Source organism: Sciurus carolinensis, chromosome 3 (genome assembly GCF_902686445.1).
Source record: "Sciurus carolinensis chromosome 3, mSciCar1.2, whole genome shotgun sequence".
Lineage (NCBI taxonomy): Eukaryota > Metazoa > Chordata > Mammalia > Rodentia > Sciuridae > Sciurus > Sciurus carolinensis.
Genome location: NC_062215.1, coordinates 22,760,047 through 22,779,574, shown reverse-complemented (window position 1 = coordinate 22,779,574; position 19,528 = coordinate 22,760,047). Strand labels below are relative to the sequence as shown.

Sequence of the window (19,528 nt, the reverse complement as noted above, 5' to 3'; positions counted from 1 at the left end):
GTTTTGTCTAGTTGGGTTTTTATCCCAAGGAGTGCTGTAAAATTGTGAACAGAATGTGGGGACAGAGGTTTGAGGTCCCTAAAGAGAAAGTGCAAGAGCTAGGAACCATGGAACCAGACTGTGGTGAGAGGGAAGAGAAATGCAGAGTTCAGAGATATTTCTATATGTCTTCTCCTCCCCCCCCATACTTGGGGTTGAACTCAGGGCCTCACACATGCTAGGCAACCTCTACCACTGAGCTACATCCCCAGCCTTTCTACATTTGACTTGAAATAGTGCCATCAAAGTTACATGCAAAATGGCATGCAAACTAAGTCTGGTACCTTTTAGGGTCTGAATCAGAGAATATTTTCTGTTGTGAGGAAAGGAACTTGGAGCTTCTCTTGCCTGACCCCTTTGTTTTACAGATGTGGAAACCAAGACCCAGAGAGGGGAATTCATTTGAATCCTGTCTTGGAGCTGCTTTGTGTTCCTGGGTTTAGAAATTTCCTGGGAACACTGGGAAAGGAAAGGTAGGTATGGAGGGAGGGAAGTCAAAAGAAGAGTTAGCAGGACATTATATTCCATTGCCTGAAGCCTCATGTTTTTGTTCCCTGAGTCTGGGAAGCAACTTAGGGAGTCAGGCAGGTACATCTTCTATGGAGCATTACTGGGGGACATTTCCTTCATAAAGCCTGTTCCACAGGTCCATTCCCTTGCTTCCATCAGTCAGACTTCCTTTAGTCCCCATTCCAGAATTTTACCATAACTTCTAAGAGAAGGAAATAAACCAATTTTTCCAACTCTTTAACCTACAGATAAATCCTTCAATCAAGAATAAATATGGAACTTGTTTAGAAATCTTATCACAAGTTTCCCTGCTATAACATAAACCACTGGACAAAGTTATGCCAAAAAGTATAGTAAGGGGTGGTCTTATACCTCTTGTCCAATGTCTAGAACAGAGCTAGAATTCAAATTTAAGGCCCTGAAGGCTGAATTAGAAATGCCCCTGAATTCATGTAGTGCCCTGACCCTAGGGCTCTTGGTTAAGTCCCATCTGGTTCACATAGTTGATGTACCCTGGAAAAAAAAGCAAGTTTCCAACCACCCCCATTCCTGCCAGCTTGCTTCCATCACTATTCATGATCTAGGGTTAAAGAGGGAAGAATGAAGGCGAATGGGGGATTTCCCACCAGGTTGCCAAAGTTGAAATTTCTTGGCATCCATCTTTTCTGAAAATATTCAATATTCTTTGTTTTGTGCTTCATGAGGCTGCCTTGGGGTAAGGGTAAGGATGGACACAAAGTGAAAGGCAGTGCCAGTAGAAACTTTTCCACACTCTCCATGCTCCCCACATCTTTTCTCCCACCCCCCAGAACTGTCTTCTCCTTTAGCTTAGTACCCAGGCCCCAGGGGAAGAGCAGGATCTGCCTCTGTAAGTGGCCCCCAGCCTCACCCTGACCTGCCTTTAGACCCTCAGAATCTGCCCCTCAGCTATCTGATCCTTTGCCTTCTCCACTGCCGGCAAGATGAGAAGGCCCTCAGATTCCACCAAGATAGACTAGAAAGAATTCTAGGACCTCTGCCTGCTTCCAAGGGTCTCAGGGTTGTTGGTAGAGGAAGAACTGTGACAGGGACTGTAAAGGAAGGGTCTTCTGTTGGGGGAGATAAGGTGGAAGACTGCAAAGATACAAGATAGAGAGGTAACATTTGGAAACTGAGACCTGTAGTCCCACTTGTGGAGCTGACTGCTGAATGTAAGGCAGGACAGTCATAGTATGTATTGTTTGGGGGATTTTTTAGGTGGCTGCTGTTTCTACTCTGGAATGCAGAGCAATGGAGAAGAGCATGCAGTAAGGGAGGAGAGATGGTGGCAGGCTTTCTCTAAAAGTTAGCCACACTTTCTCTTGCTCATTGTTACCCTTTGTTCATCTCTACTCCAACATATTGGGGGCATATTGAAGGGGCAGAAAGGTCCTTAAAGCACTCACTCTAGGTTCTGGGTGCTTCTCTTCTTCCAGCCCTACCAGGTTTACTTCATATTCCTAAGGTCTAGCCAAGGGTTCCAGATCAACAGCCTGGAGTCCAGAAGAAGCCCAGAGCCTTTTGTGGGGAAGAGGAGTAGATGTGCAATGTTTGGAAGGCAAAGATAGCAGTACCCAGAATTCTCTGCCTTCTGGGAAAAAGGGACTAGTCACAGTGCTCAGCATTGGCCTAGAGTTTAACTTTTACTCTAGGGGGACCACTTTCCTCCTCCCAGTTTTCCCACTGATTTGGTGGGAAGGACCTCAAAATCTGAACCTCTCACCTTGACACCTGGAAGGCTGATTTTCAGGTCTCCTCTCTGTAACTCCCAAAACTATGGAGGACGGGGAAGGAAGGAAAAGGGGTAGACAGAGGTGGCTATGTTATGGTGTCCATTGGCACTCAAGGAGAAAGGCCAAGGAGTAGAAACTGGCCAGAGAGGAAGTTAGAAGGAGATGCCTGCTCCTGAAACAGCATACTTACCCCATCCTCTCCTGCTTCCCCTTGCATGCCTATGGGGCTGTATGCTTGAGTGTGCCAGCTCTCCTGGCTGGTGATCCTGCTCCATGGAGCTGGCAGCCAACGCTCTGCCCCAGCACAGAGCACATGCTGTGGTCTCTCGCACTCCTTTGCTCACTCTTCTCAGTGTGTTACAGATTACTATTACTAGGGATGAAAGAGGACTGTGGTCCTATGGGCAAGAAGATGGTGGACTCTGGGGCCCATTGGGTACATTTTGCCTGCCTGGAGGAGGTGGGAGGGAGAAGGTTGCTTGGAAGCTCAGCAGAGCCTGAGGTTCTAGTGATTCACAGCAGTGGGGGTGGCTCATAAAAACAACAGAGGGGAAGGGAGCCCAGGCCTGTTAGAATTCTCTTTGCTCCTTCTCCCCACTCTGAACTCTGTGGATGAAAACCTCTCATCTAGATTAGGAGGGACCCCCCCCCCAAAAAAAAAAACTATGAAAAAAGAGGGAAGTGGGAGAAGAGTGCAGGAAAAGCTGAACATTCTCAGAGGAGCAGCTTCCCATAAGGAAATGCTAGGAGAGGCCAGTTGTTCTTGCCCCACTGTCTCTATGGATTGCACAGGGAATACTAGGCATCCATGTGTGCTAGGGCATCCCAGTATCTCTGGGTTCCTTCCAGAAGAGAGGCTTTCCAAGTGTATACAACTACTTCTCCCTGCCCTCACTTGCCTGCCTCACCTGTGAACTGTGTACCCAGCTGACTCTACATTTTCAAAAATTATTTAAAAAAAAACAACACTACTATGAGATCAGAACATGAAAGGATTATCACCTGTTCTCAGTATTCTTCTCTCCCTAGAAAGAGACACCTAGGACCAGAGAGGAGCAGCTAGGGGTACTTAGGTTAGCAGAACAAGCTGTCAGTACAGAGTGGGCAGGGGTGCAGAAACACGTGTCTTTAAAAGTGCTGATGCCCTCTTCCCTCGCAGGCCAGGTGGGCAGTATACATTTCTATCCTTTCTGAATTGGGATGATAGGGTGCTGTGCTGCATATCACATAGAAAGAGATCAGAAGGTAGACTAGACAACTATCCATGCCTGTGACCCTAGTCCTGGGGGCCTATGACTGGAACTGGCAAAGGGAAAAAACCAGTGATATTGGATGCTGGTGTACTGACATGTGATGATAAACACCCTGACCTCTAAATTTAAAGAAGGATGGGCTAAGAAGAGAGGAGTTCTATGACAGAGCCCGTTTTCATTTGCCTATTCTGTTGCTTCCATTACTGGTGACTCTGCTTTTCAGCCAGGGTGAAGGCCCTCTGCCCAAATGCTCCTGGTGATCCAGAGATGGCTGTGTTTGGAGAAAGAGACAGACCAATCACTTTTTGTGCAGGGAGATGGAACTAACTCTACTCATTCCTCTCTCTGGAACACAAGAAGCTGAGGGACCCAATAATAAAGCTCAGTCCTGAACTGTCAACATATCACCTGTCCCTAGGTATAAAAGTAGCACTGTGAGGGGAAGTCTGGGTGTATCAGGTAGGGTGTAGGTAGGTGGGGGGAGTCATTCCCAGAAGAGATATAAGAATCACTCCTCTATACCACATGCTGCTTATCCCTCCTCTTTATTATTGATTGATTGATTGATTGATTAGTACCAGAGATTGAACCCAGCAGCACATAACCCTAAGCCACATCCCCAACCCTTTTTATTTTTTTTTTTTTATTTTGAGACAGGGTCTTGTCAAGTTGCTTAGGACCTTACTAAGTTACTGAGACTGGCCTTGAACTTGTGATCCTCCTGCCTCAGACTCCCGAGTCACTGGGATTACAAGTGTGCACCACAGCACCCAGCAATCCTCCTCTTTCTGAAACATCTTTTTGTGCTCCTTTTTCTTTGACCTCCCATTAGTTATCTCCATTTCTGGCCACCTCATCCCCTCCAGTCTGAAAGAATATGATAAATAGTTGTATGTTCCCTATACTTTTATCTCTTTCACTCTCTTCCTCTCTTCCCAGCTCCCAACTGAGAACCACCAGCATTTGAATTCTTTCCACCAGTGAATGCCTCCAGGATCTGAACCCAGGATCCTTAGCCTCTGCTATCCTACCCTGATCCTGAAAATACCATTGAGGTGGGAAGGACTCATCAGTCCTCATCCTTCCACAAGTATACCCAGGCCAGGACTGATATATCCACTGGCATTAATGGCTTGGCCTTGGAACAGAGGGCAGCCCTAGGTGTACACTGGGGTCCTAGCCCTAAATGCATGTCTGCCTGTGCATTGGGCACACTGGTTTATTAGTGTTATTTCAGCATTGTGATGCAGAGAGAGTAAGTGTAACAGCTGCTCCTTGCTTGCAGTGTTTATTGTTACCTAGAGACAACCTCCTGGCTTTTTCCCAGCTCCCCCTCCCCCCCCCAGCCCAGCCCCCCCTCCCTGCCAACAATCCTGCTTTCCCTACACTGATGGGAAATTTATAGCTTGCCCATACCATGCCTTTAACTCTCTCCTGTCCATAGGGTAGATGGACCAAGGGGAGCCAAAGTGAGCAGTGAGCACACTTGGGCCCCAGCAGGGTAGACTAATAATCAGGAGGAGAGTAGGAGGAATAACACATACCCCTCCATTCTATGTGTCTAGTCTCAGGCCCCAGTTGCCCTCCTGGCTGTCACGTGGAGAAAAAAGAGAAAAGAGCTTCAATCTGGCTTTGAGATCCTGGAAGAGCTCCTTTGGACCTAGCGTTGGGATCTCAGCATCCTCCTGACAAAATTATTCCTTTCCATGAGCATCTCTAAGCACCCAGTTGGGTTACCTATACCTGGACCAAATACAGTGAGGTGATATTGAAAAGGAAGGGAAATGTACAGAGGGAGAATCCCCAGTCCGTTCCTTTCTGTCTTAGAGAAAGGTAACTATAGAGATGTCATATTGAGATAGACAAGAGGCTCTGGCTGTAGAGATGCTGGCCAGACCTCTACAGCTGGGCAGATGTCAAACATGAAGCCCACTGCTAAGCCTGGTGGGAAAAATTGCCCACCTTAACTTCACCCTGAGCCCAGCAATAAGGTCCCAAGAGACTCCAGGACCATTCTCCAAACTGGCCTTGGTCTGGCTGGGCTACTGCTTTTTGCTTGTTCTTCCTGCTTATCTTTTAGTTTAATACCTTGGGACAGATCCAAAAGACCCAGGAGACTGAAGCATCCTAGGCATGGCCTCAACAGAGCTAGGGAAAGAGAAGCCCTCCTGACCTAGGACCTTTCATGCTGGAGTACTGTCATCTATTCACCATCCTTACTGGAAACAGAAGAGAGGAAAAGGGATTGAATTTTAACAGAAAGGAAACAGGATGAAAGACTTTAGAATGGGTCTGCTTCTCTCTTCAGAGAGTTAAGTTTGTATCTATCCAAGGAAGAACAAGGATACTGTTCTATCTATTGGAAGAACAAGGATACTGTTCCAGCTCTCCTCCCAACAGCCTCAGCACGATTTCCACACAGTGCACCCTTCTTCAGTCCTTCAAATGTAGTATGTGGAGTTAGATCACAAGTTTTAGAGGCAGACAGCCCTAGGTTCCAGTGCCATCTCTGCCACTTACCAGCTGCCTTGGTAAGTCAATTAACATCTTTTGAGGCCCAGTTTCCTTGTCTGTGAAATGCAGATAAACATCTACCCACTAAGGTTGCTGTGAAAATTTTGCAAAACTATGTTGTAAAGAACCTAGGACTGTACCTGGTACTCAGTATGTGCCCAGTCAGCAGTGTTTGATGCAGTAGAACACTGTTACTTTTATGTCAGCAGGGATGACATTGCTTCAAAGACTCCATGATTCCCTGAGATTACTGCCATATATATATATATATATATAGCCATATATATGTGTGTGTGTGTGTGTGTGTGTGTGTGCGCGCGCACATGTGCGCATATGCACACGCATGTGCTTGGGAGAATGTCCACATTTTTTTTCATGATGTAGAGTAGGAATATAGTCCCCTGGAAAGGAAGTAGCCCCAATTTCTTGACTCAGATTCCCCAAGAAATCAGTTCCCTCATTTCGATGCCTTGCTAACCAAGAGAGAGGCCACTCTCACCTGTTGCTTAGCCATTGTTCTGCCTAAAAGTGTAGCTTCATCCAGGATGGAACTGGGAGATATAGCCATTAGAAGGATAGTAACAACTAGCATTTGTTAGGCAAAGTTTGTCAAGTACATGCCTACATTAGCTCTTTAAATATCCAGAATAACCCAAAAAAGAAAAGCAGACTCCATTTATTGAGTGACTGCTATGCACCAAGCATTGTATTGGATATATTTTTAAATATGTTTGAAGTTTATAGAGTATTTTATCACCTAGATGTGCTATAATTTATAAAACTTATCCCCTGTTTTAAATCATTTAGATATTTTTACTGTTATAAATAATACCACAATGAATATCTGAGCACATAAAACTTCATGTATTTTTAATGGTAAATTCCAAGAAGTGGAATTACTGGGTCAACAGATACAAATATCCCCCCCATGGTTATGATCATTTTATTGATGTACCCTAATGAGAATAACATTTATTAAACTTCCTCTTTGGAATTTCACAGTGGAAACAAGGGCTGCCCCTTCTGCCTCCAATCTCTAGCAGAAGCATTAACAATTTATCATAGCTTTTTTTAAAAAAATTGAGATAATTGTAGATTCACATGCAGTTGTAAGAAATAATACAGAGAGGGGCTGGGGCGGTGGCTCAGTGGTAGAGCACTTGCCTGGCATGTGTGGGACCCTGGGTTCGAGACTCAGCACCACATGTAAATACACCAATAAAATAAAGGCCTATCAACACCTGAAATTAAAAAAAAAAATAAAAAAAATAAATAATACAGAGAAAGCCCTTGTACATTTTTTCCACTTTCACTGAATGGTAACATATTGCAAAACTATAGTATAATATCACAATCAGAACATTGACCTTGATGCAATCCACCAGTCTTGTAAAAATTTCTCTGGTTTTATTCCTGTGTGTGTGTGTGTGTGTGTGTGTGTGTGTGTGCATATTAAGTGCTATACAATTTTATTACCTGTGTAAAATCATGTATCTTTCACTACAGTCAAGATGCTGAATAGTTCCAGCATCACAAGAATTCCTCATGTTGTTTTTTTATTACACCTATTTCCCTATCCCACCCATCTCCTTAACCCTTGCACCACTGATCTGTTCTCTTCTAAATTTTGTCATTTCAAAAATGGAATCATCTGGGCTGGGATTGTGGCTTAGTGATAGTGCACTTGCCTAGCACATGTGAGGCACTGGTTTCAACCCTCAGCACTAATAAAAAACAATAAAGTTATAAAAAATGAAATCATCCAGTATCCAATTTTTAATTGACTCTTTTCATGTAGCATAATTCCCTAGAGATCCATCCAAGTTTTTGTGTATATCAGTAGTTCATTCCTTTTATTTATTCCATGGTGTGGATGTACCATTGTTTAACCTTTTACCTATTGAAGGACATCTGGGCTGATTTGGTTTTGGCTATTACAAATAAAGCTGTTACAAACATTCATTTACAGATTTTTGTGTGAACATAAACACTTTTTACCATTACTAAGTTGCTCATCAGCAAAGTTCTCTCACTTTGTACTTACTAACAATGAATGAAATAGCTCAATTCACTTGGTTTGCTGAGGGTTTTGTTTTGTTTTTATTGCAGTACTGGGGATCAAACCCAGGGGCACTCTACCACTGAGCTACATTCCCAGCCTTGTTTGTTTGGTACTGGGGATCAAACCCAGGGGTACTTTACCCCTGAGCAGCATCTTCAGTCTTTTTTTTTTTTTTTTTTTTTTTTGGTACCAGGGATTGAACCCAGGGGCACTTAATCACTGAGCCGCATCTCTAGCCCTTTATATTTTTATTTTGAGACAGGGTTTCCCTAGCTTGCCCAGGCTGATCTAGAACTTGAGCTCCTCCTGCCTCAGGCTCCCAAATAGCTGGGATTACAAGCAGGTACCACCATGCCCAACTTGTTGAATGTTTTATATTCATAATCATTAAACTTCTTAATCCCTTTAGAATGGCACTACTATTATCTCCATTTTGTAGATGAAGAAACTTGAGGATCATGGTATTTCCTCAATATCACCTGCTGTTAAGTGGCAAAGAAGACTTTGGAACCCAAAATAGTAGGTCTCTTTCCACCACACTAGACTTTCTCATGCAGGAGACTTTTCTACACTTGAAAAATGTTGCTGGAAAGAGTGTAGGCAGAACTAGCAGAGATATGAGAGGCAAGGAGAGCACCAGAGCAACCTGAGTCAACTCAGGTCCTCACAGCCAACTTTGGTTCATAGATTAAAAGAGCAGCACTGTCATAGGGCAAGGGACACTATGATATGTGCCCTCAAAATTGTTTCCTTTTAGGCAGATAAGAACAAGTCTGAAGTGACTTGAGCCTTGAACAATCTTCCCACACACTTGAATGAGGAAGGAAGGATCCAGCCTTTGGATATTTGTCAGAGGATGAGTGATAAAGGTTCTTCTCGTAAGTGTGAAGTTGAGTATGTCTCTGAGGTCTGAGGAAACTGAGGTCCTTGACAAGCAAGCCCTCTATTCTAGAGGGGTAATGAAGATATAGATAGCACTTCGTTGTTTTCAGTAATGGGAGCTACAGTTCCTTCATACACACACACACACACACACACACACACACACACACACATACACCTTGGGCAGGCTCAGTGTCTGGGTCATGGTAGAGGCAGGACAAGCAGACTGGAAGCAAAAATGCCAGTCCAGTGCTTAGTCATGACTCCTGCTCTTTTCTTCCAACTGACATCATCATGAACAGCTAGATCAGGAGAAGTTGGAGAAATTGTTTGATGATGTTCCTCAATCTCTGGGACAAACCTCTGGAGAGGAGGTTTGGCTCCTCTCCTGGGAGCTGTATTACCCAAAGACTGCTACCTCCCACTTCCTACTAGGGATGACTTTTTTATAGTCGATGTTTCCATTGCTCTTTTGGCCTTTCCCAGTAGCTGTGGATCCATAACAGTTTCCCCCACTTACAGCACTAGAACCATTCTGAGATTACATAGGCCCATCATTAATAGCATCTCTTCCAGTGGCCCCCATCACTACTTTGAAATTCCAGCCTTAGGGGAGACAAACACTGAGGCTGGGAGTTGGGATGAGGATTATGGAGATTATATAGGGGACTCACTGCATCACTGAAACAACTGGAGCTATCCATTCCTAGACTTTTGGTTGGAAGTTCTTAGACAAAAGGAGACCACTCTTTATTGGCTCTTTCTCCTCCTCCCTGCACTGAGATTTCCTGACTCTCAGAAGTCCAGAAAATGACTGGTAAAATAGTCCCTTCCCAGGCTGGGGTTGTGACTCAGTGGTAAGACACTTGCCTAGCATGTATGAGGCACTGGGTTCGATTCTCAGCACCACATATAAATAAATGAATAAAATAAAGGTCTATCAACATCTAGAAAAAATATTTTTAAAAAAATTAGTCCCTTTCCTTGGAGCCAGGATGGTTCCTAACTGGGAGATCCTGGGATCCCTCTTGTCCCCTCTCCTTGGCTGCTTCTCTAGTCCAGGATCCTCCTCTCCTGGCACTACTCCCTTCCATTCCTCCTTTCTCTTCTCTCTCTCAGCAAGTTTTTTATGTGATTACAGGCACTGCATGGTAATTAGTGCTAAACTCATTTGCACAACTACAGTTAATTGGCTACAACAATTAATTAATGTGTTGGAAATTTGGCACTGGAAAAAAAAAGTTTGTCATCAAAAAAAGGGCAAAAAATTGTAGAGTGAGGTACCCATAAAAATCGAGGGCAGGCTTCAAAAGCCCAGCTGGGCCTCCAACTCCAGGCCAGCCTCAGATGCCTTCCCCTTCTCAACTTCAGTGCATTTTCCTCTTTCATTTTTTTCCCCTCCTTTCTCTCCATCTTTTTTCCTCTTTTCCTTTTTTTTTTTTTTTTTTTTTTTTTTTTTACAACTTAAGCAAACTCATTTCCCTGATAAAATATAGCATGACTAATGGCTAGAGCATGTAAAAATCATTGGGAAAATGTCCTTGGAAGACGAATGCATTTTCAGCAGAATAATTAACTTAATTAACAAATTCACATGCATATTCATCAGGCTATTAATGTCTTCTCGGCTCAGCTTGATGAACATTGCGGTAATAACCATCTCATTTACATACTGCATTCTACTGCGATCCAAAACAGAGACAACATACAGGCGTATACACACGCGCACACACACATACACACCACACTCACGAATACACACAACATGCCTGGGTTGCTCTTGACTTCCAGGTTGGCTGGGAGTGAGTGTGTGTGTGGTAGGTGGAACCCCAACTGGGTGGTGTGATCTTTAGAGGGTCATGAGTCAGGTGGGCTTGGCATGCCCACATGTGGATGTCTGAGAGAACTTCATTCTCATTCATTCTCTTCCTCTCCCTCACTCTCTCTGCCACCCCCACCCTCCCTCTCTCTCCCTCTTTTTCCTTCTTTCTGTGTCATTTTCTCTCTTCTCTTACTCCCCCCCTCCATATCTCTCTAGGGAAAAACTTGGTATCTGTGCCAACTTTTCCCCCCTCCCCTCCTCCCTCTCTCTTCTCCTTCCCCTTTCCCAACTGCTGCCAGCCGGCATCAGCGCCGAATTGCCATCTCCTTGAGCTCTCTGTGGAGCAATCTCAGAGAGCAGTAAGGTGTGACGCGGGGCTCTGCCGGCTTCGCAGCACCGCCTGCGGAAAGAGCGCAGGATGGCGGAGGAAGATTAAGAGAAATCGCGAGCAGGGCTCGGCTGCCATTGGTGTGTGCAAACGCCGAGGAGGAAGGGAGAGGGAGAGTGAGGAGGGGGGGAAAGAAAGGGGGGAAAAACCAGCAGCTGTCGGCCTAATTCTTCTAACACTCTGCTTGTGGTCATATTAGAAAAACAGATTATGCCCCTCGGTGCCACTCACTTATACTTGACATACGTTAATGTTCTATATCGCCATTCTTGGGTCTTGACAATGGTGGACTTGAGGTCGAGGAGATGGGCATCTGGGTGGCCAAGGGGCACAAAAGAGATTGTCCTCTAGTTCTCACCTGACCTCTCATTCCAGCTTCTTCTTGCACCTTTAGTAAGCAAATCTTGGGCCCAGTTTGCAACTGATGCCTTTTCCAACTGATACAACTGGTCCTGCATTTTGCAACCCTGGGAGGTGCAGAGCCCAGAGGTCACCTGGAAGCTCTTTCCCCTAAAAGTACCCCCCTACAAACACACTATCTCCCGCCTCCTGTAGTCTTAACAAGTCACTTTAGGACCAAGTGAGACCAGCGCTGTGGCATGCCCACACCTAATCTTTCTATGAGCACGCCCCTCTTCAGAAGTTGGGGTCAGAAAAGGGAGTCTATGATAGTGGGTGCTCTGCAGAGTTGCGGGGGTGGGGGGTGACGGTTTACAAAGAAGCCATAAGCAAAATGAGGCCAGGATTGTTTCAGGGTTGCTATGGAAACCAGGTTTGCTCCTCCTGGCAGAAAGGAAGGAGTGCCTGAGGCCTTCCTCCTTCCACCAATCCTGAAGGTTGTACAAAGCAGGTGGAGCTTGCTTAGTCCTAGGGAAGGGACTGGTCTTGTAGGACAAACCAGCTATTCCCCACATCCTGCCCTGCCAGTCCACAGCCCTTTGACACCCACCTTTCCTACTCTCCCACCCCAGTGTTCAGTCAAAGGAGTCTTTTTCCTTTGGTGCCATGTCCTCTGTGGAGACCTGTTGCTTAGCAACCACTAGTGCCTTCTTCCTAATAACTCACAGGGACTGAGAGATATAATATCTGTCTCTATATTCAGTTCCCTTCCCCTGTCTATTTATATTTAATAACTGAAGCCCTGTCTTGGGTTCCCTTGACACCTGCTTTAGCAGGCTCTTGGAGGGATTAATCCGCAGCCTGAAGAAAGAAGGTTACACCTGAGGAAAAAGCTTCTGAACAGGAAGAGTGGGAGAAGATGAGTGGGAAGGGGATCAAGGAAAGCTATGGAATCAGATTCTCTTAAGCAAAGGTAGAGAAGGAAAAAAAGTATTTAGAATGTAACATGTGGGAAGGAAGTATCCACAGGGATTCCTAGGGTCAGTTCCAGGACCTGGGGGACCCTAACAGCTGCTTCTCAGGCTAACACTCCACTCCCCACACTCCTCCCTCCTCCTGTCGTCTGGCCAGTTCCAGTCTGGATCTCTCTCATATTTCTATATGATAGAGGTTCCCTTTCCTAGTGTCTGGATGTTGGTACAGGGGGTGGGGGCTGTGCTGAAGAGGTTCCTCAAGGCCTGTGTGTCTCCCAAAGTTTTGTGGTTACTAGGATGAATTTTCTGAGGTCTCCACAAGAAAATCCATCACCTGATCTAGTAGGAGGGGCTATACAGTATCACCAGAAGTGAAGCCCTGGGAAGGTCTTTGGCAGTCTGGTACCTATAAGCAGAGTGAGTGACTGTTCCCGCTCCTTACTCTCCTTTGTCCTGTAATTATCTACTTAATCTCTTAAGCCCCTACACCTTGTCGCTGAATCTATAGACGTAGTATACAGTAATGTTTACCTTGCTGGACTTCAGCAGGATCAGTTTATGTGATACATGAAAGAAAATACTTTGGTTGGGAGTGGTGGTGCATGCCTATAATCTCAGCTACTGCAGAGGCTGAAGCAGAACTGCAAGGTCAGCATGGGCAATTTAGTGAGACTCTGTTTAAAAATGAAATTTAAATAAAGGGTCATTAGGAATGTGGCTCAAAAGTAGAGCACTTTCCCAGCTTGTGCCAGGCCCTAAGTTCAACCTCTAGACCATTACCCCCCACACACACAAAAAAAGAAAATACTCTGAAGACTCAAATATTATGTAACTCAAATTTAACTCAAATATTTAATTAATTAATTTATTTTGGGGGATTCTGGGGTCAAGTATTTTTTTTTTGGAGAAGGAAAAGTTTATTTGGGGGCTCATGGTTTCAGAGGTCTCAGTCCATAGACAACTGATTCCATTGCTCTAGGCCAAAGGTGTGGCAGAACATCAAAACAGAAAAGTGTGGTGGAGGAAGGCAGCTCAAAACATGGCCACCAGGAAGCTGAGATCTCAAATATTGTTTTAAGGTCTAAAAAGGTTCTGATTGCTGGGCAGAAAGAGAAGCATCATGATTTAGCCCAGCCCTGGGCTTAGAAGTACCCCTTTCCACAGCTCTCCCCATTGCTCATCTTCCATTACTTTGTGGTGTAGGGGTATGACTCCTTGCCCTCTGATCCGTGGAGCTGGGAATTATAAATCCAAGTCAAATACAAAGCTGTCTCAGGTGAGTCATGTGGCAGTGTCCCTATCATCCTCCTCACCTCCAGTCCTAACCTCAGACCTGTAGTTCTCAGTGGCCAAGATAGCAGCAGTGCTGACATCCCCCCCAACTGACCCTTCTACCCCTTTCCCTGACCAGCACCTGCACTGTTATTGTGCTAGCTCACACATGTACAATTTCACCCACCATGCCCCCCTTCTCCAAACCTCTTCCAACCCGAGCCTTCTGTGGGAGACAGATGGGGTGTCTGTGATGGAAAAGGCTCTGGGCTCTACGCCGCCTTGGGTGGGCAGCCCCCCTCCTCAACTCCCACTGCTCCCTCTCCCCACCTAAGACACTCGGATTCACCCCAGGCAGCCCTTAGAGCTGCTGAGGAGTCCAACTCTCTTCTCAGGCTCAGTTCCAGAAGCAGAGTCAGAATGGTATCTTTCTCTGAGACACAGACCCTAGCCCTCTTCATGGAAGGTCAATGCAAAGGAGGAAGTAGGTTAGGGCTGCGTGTGGTGATTCTAAGGTGGAGAGACGGGGAGAGTCTGTGGCCTTTCATTGAGGACTTGATGGCTGAAGTTTGGAGATTTGAGTTGCTTAAGAGAATCTGATTGTCTGGCAAAGCCAGTGCAGCTTCTTTGTTCCAGAAATCTGGGGTCCCTAGAGGGAAGCTAACATTACAGGGCACTGTGAGTTAGGCACAATGCCAGAGCCAGCCTTTCCATACCTGTACTCCCAACCAACAGTTGAGAAGTCAGGGCAAACAGGTGTCTCAGGAACCCTCAGCATCATCACACCTATGATGCCACTGCCAGTTCTCCTACCCTCAGGCTGCTTCTACTCTGTCCCCTTTGCAAGCTAACCCTCTACTCCTTCTCCCACCCCAATACTGGGAATTGAACCATGGGTGCTCTACCACTGAGCTACATCATTAGTCCTTTTTATTTTGAGAAAGGGGGTCTCACTAAATTGCTGAGGCTGTCCTCAAACTCGTGATCCTCCTGCCTCAGCCTCCTGAGTACTGGGATTACAGGCGCACACCACCACACCCAGCTTCATCCTCTCCTCATTAAACTTAGTCAAGTCCCCAGTTACACATTTTTATGGTACCTTGTATCCTTTCTGATCTCTTAGCATAGTTATTTCACACTTGCTGTGCATTCATTTGAATGATGGCCTTTGCTTGCCTGGATAGAAAGTTCTATGAGGGCAGTGACCGTGTCTCTCTGTGTTCACCAGAGTCCTCCCAATGCCCAGCATAGTTCCTAGCATAAAGCAGTTGTTTGGTAAATATTTGTTGAATGAATGAATAAATAATAAGGGGATCTCTGAACTACACTGAGCTTCTCGGCCATTCCCTCACCCCAGAGATGACCCATTCCAATATGTGGACCAAGAAACAGGGAGGTCAAGTCATCTCATTCTTCCTGGAGAAAACTTCAGGACCAGACCAGGGATACTTCCAGAATATGGGGCCCTGCTCTGCCACAGCTTTGTCCTGCCTGTTTGCTTTCCTACTTCTCCCCATGTAGAGACCTGAAATCACTCATGAGCTGAAAGGGAAAGGAGTTCTGTCAGTGAAGGGTGCTCTGAAGAAAATGTAGCTGCATGCGGTGGCACATGTCTGTAATCCCAGCAACTCAGGGGGCTGAAGCAGGAGGATTGCAGATTTGAAGCTAACCTTAGCAACTTAGCTAGACCCTGTCTCAAAATTAAAAATTAAAAAAGGGCTGGGGATATAGCTCAGTGGTAAAGCACCCCTTCTTTTCTGCCTTAGCTGAGGCTACAGAGACCATCTGCCACCATCCCTGTTCATTTTTGTCCCCTTTCCCTGAACTTCAGAGAAGGAGATGGTTAAACGAAGTAGGAGGGATAGAGAGTTTACCCAAAGCAGGACAGGCTGCTTGCTCCTTCAGATGCTTGGGGAGTTGAGTGCCAATCCTCAGCCAGGTGGATGGAGCAGAGGAGCATCACAGAACAGCCGGTCCTTTGGGGCTGCTTTCTTCAGACCCTAGGAATCAGTGGGGGCACAGCTAGGAGGTATCCAGCCTCCAGTCCAGGGCTTTATCCAACTCTTTGCTGCCCTTGCCGACTGTCCTCCAACAACATTCTCAAGTCTGTGGGGAGTAAAAGTTAGGCCAGGCCTGGAAACTCCTTGCTTTCCTTGCAACCTTCCAGCCCAGAGCAGCTTTCCAAGCTCAGTGCCATGACCCAGTCCTTATGACAGCTTCTCACCCAGTCCCCTTATCCTGATAGTACCTCTCAGCACCCAGATATCTGAGGTCATGGATCTGGAAGTCATTCCAGGCAATGTTGCTTTCTCTGACCCCACCTGTTCTCTAAGCCCCAATAAAGCACGACAACTCAGGCTGCAGGCCAAGTCCTTGTGTCCTCATCAAAGGCAACATCTGTCCCTTCCAAGAAGATAACTCTGGGGGGAGGGGAGATGGCAGACACAAGGGAGAAACCCCCATCTTGCCTGGGCCCTCACCCCAGATTCCATTGCAGGCATAGATTGGGGTGAGGGTCCAAATAGCCACAGAGGCCTACACTCATACATGGCCTTGCATAGGCCTTCATGCCTCTGAACTACCACACAGGAGAGCCCCTCCTGGGCTTGCCCAGCTACCTGGGCTGCTGCTGCTGCCAAGCGGCCTTCTTTTATTCATGCGTTGTTTTATTGCTGGCAAATGCTGCTGCTTGCCACTGTTGGAGGCGTTCCTGCCAAATCCATCCCAACATCTTGGCCTGGCATCAGGGCGGCATGCTAATGTGGAAATTTAAAGAGCCGCTCGGCTTTAAATCGGAATTTTAAATGAGCAGCAGTGCTCCAAGGGGACCCAGGCAAAATCGAACAGTATCTGATCCACCCTTTCTCCTCCCACATCAACAGTATCACCCCAAGTTCCTCCCATCTCTCCCTTTGATTTGGACATTAGATGAGGTAGTGGCATGAAACACACTAGGGAAGAGGGATTTACCAGGACAGAAGAACCGGTGCAAGTTGGGGTCTCTAATAAAGGGCCAGGATCTACTGCTTGCTGTCATGGGCAAATGGAGGCAGGACCTGCTCCACAAAGGAGCAGGGCTGGGGCAATGAAACTGAGGTCCCTCACTTCCTGTCTTATCAGGAAACAAGAAGATAAGTCCAGCTCTGCAGAAAAGAGGGAAGGTAGAAGGCAGACATACATAACATACATTCATGCACACTTGGATGCATGCACACAGCTGTGCGTGCTGGTTGAAATGCTTGCTGAGGCCCCTGTAGCATGTGTCCACATAGCTCACACATCACTCATGCATGAGGAACCATTCACACTCAGGGCAATCTCTTTCCACATGCAGGCCACTATCCTAATGCAGAGCAAGCTGGTTTCTGCAAATTGCTAACCTGAACTGTGCCCCAGGTTTTTCTGTGGATCCTAATTTCCCAGCTCCTGGCAGCTAACTTAAGTCGGTCATGGTGATGGAGCCCCGCAGCTCCTCTGCCAGGATGGGGGCAGGGGGCACCTGAGGTCATCCTTTGCACCTGTCTTGGCCACAGTGTGGTGCCTTCTCTGGTGATCACCAGATGACAGGCTCAGACATCTCACCTGGGAGGGGTGTTGGGCACAGCCTTGGTTTCAGAAGGAAGAGGGAGCTAATGGGAAATGAGAGAGGCAGATCTGTGATTCCCTGTCCTTATTTGTCTCCAAGAGACAGGTGACCCCACATTATCAGAAACATTCACTAGTACCTGTCCTCGAGAATATACCATGCTTACTTTAGAACAATGCTTCACAATTTTCTGCATTGATGGCAGCCTCAAGAATCTGGATGTGCTGTCCCAATCAGAGGATCCATAGTAACTTGTATGATGACCTCAACCTGACCCTAGGCTGCCAGGCCAAGGGGTGCTCCTAGACCTTTTCCAAGATTCCTCCTCCCTCAAAGAAAGAGCTGGTTCCTCCTGGGCCTAGTATGGCTGCCAGCCAAGAGGCTTGGGGCAGGCCTGGGGCATGCAGCTGGCACCTGCCCACCAGATCCCCAAGGAACACCCTCCTCCTCCACTCCCATCGCCCCATTTAGATGGCTCCTGGACTACAGGGAGACAGAACTCACTGCTTCCCATTCCAAGAGAAAACTTTGAACTGGAGAGCCCATCTCTTCCCTTTCCATTGTAAGCTGCTCCAAGATCCTCCACCCAGACTAGACACACTAAAGACCACCAGACAACATTTCCAGGCAGGACCTAAGACTTAATACAAGAGGTTGAGCTGGGACTAGGAAGGGAACTTGAGAGATGAGGCCTGGCCTGGAGTTTTGGGAGAAGTAGTTGAGGTCAAGAAATAAATAACAACAACTCAATGTGAGTGAGAGAGGAGAGGGAGACATGAAGGGGAGAGGCTGAATGAATCTGCCTCTCTCATCTAATTAACAACATGCAAATAATATGCAAATAACACTGTCTTTGTTTAGAGACCACAAGGTCTCTGTACTTTTAAGTGGATTGCAAAGGGACCTCCAGGCAGCACCTCTGATACCCCCAGACACAGGACACCCATATCTCTCAGGAGAGAGGCCAGAGTGTAGCCTTGCGGTCCTAGCTTATTTTCTGTGGGCCTCAGTTTCCCTATATATGACTATGTGCAAGGCTATACTGGATGGTGTGTAAGGCTTTATAGTGCTCACAGTCTGGGGTTCTCTGATCTGGGGCTCAGTGCCAGTCCAGATTGGAGGGGTTGATTCTATTCTAGGGTAGAAGCCAAGGCCCTTGGCTTTTTTGCCTCTGCAACCCACCCTCCATACCCCCACACACCTGCCATCCCTAAGGCATTTTTCTGAAGGCAGTGTTCCCTCCCACCCCATGTCTTTACCCATACTAATCTCTCTGCCAGGAATGCCCTTCCTGCTTTGGCCCCTCACCTGGCTAAACAACTCCCAACAGCCTTACCTACCTTTCCCTCCACTCCCTGGTTCTGGTAAGGTGCCTCCCTTCTGAATGCTCCTATGCACTGTTTGCTTCTCTCTTTTCCCACTAGACCATGAATTCCTGGGTTTTATTGAAGACTGAATCTCCAGCATAAGTGTATTAGTTTCCCAAAGCTGCTGTAACAAAATCACTACAACCTTGGTGGCTTAAAATAACATAAATTTATCTTCTCATACTTCTGGAGGTCAGGGCTTCAACATCAATTTCTCTGGGCCCAAACCAAGATGTCAGCAGGACTATGCTGTTTCTACAGGCTATAGGGGAGAATCTGTTCTTTGCTTCTTTCTGCTTCTAGTGGCTGCTAGCATCCCTTTACTTGTGAACCCATCACTCCATTTCTGCTTCCATCTTCAAATCTCTGTGTGTATAATCTTCCTTTGCCCCTTTGCCTCTCTTTTATAAGGACACCTGTGGTGGCATTTAGAGCCCACCCAGATGCTTCAGAATAATATTCCCGTCTCAAGTTTCTTTCTTTTTTTTAATAAGCAGTGAATTTTTAATGTCTTTCCTTTGGAACAGGTAAGGTCATCCAAGACACAAAAGGTCTGGCGCTTTGATACAGAAGGATTTGGTCCAATCTTGTGCTGACTTAGGATATAGAAAGGCACATAAAGTTGGACCTTAAACTCCTTTGGACTGAGGTGGGGCAGAAAGTGAACAAAAAAGTGGTTTGGGGGAGAGAGTATGGGTGTAGGCTTGAGTTGTTGACCAAAGTAGTTGATCCCGGGTGGTTGTGGGAGCACTGAGGGCAGCATAAGCCC

At 46.3% G+C, this 19,528-nt stretch overlaps 1 protein-coding gene across 4 annotated transcripts in view; it reads left to right on the top strand.

Moving 5' to 3' along the window:
* Cdk12 (cyclin dependent kinase 12) overlaps positions 1-8,204 on the top strand; it is a 76,886-nt gene extending 68,682 nt beyond the window's left edge. For 2 of the 4 annotated variants that reach the window (XM_047543365.1, XM_047543368.1), the window contains one exon: positions 408-3,323. The gene's annotated coding sequence lies outside the window, so the exon portion shown is untranslated. Of the gene's footprint in view, positions 1-407; positions 3,324-4,492 lie in introns of those variants that run through there. The other 2 variants (XM_047543366.1, XM_047543367.1) reach the window with 2 other exon arrangements.
* The last annotated feature ends 11,324 nt before the right edge of the window (positions 8,205-19,528 follow it).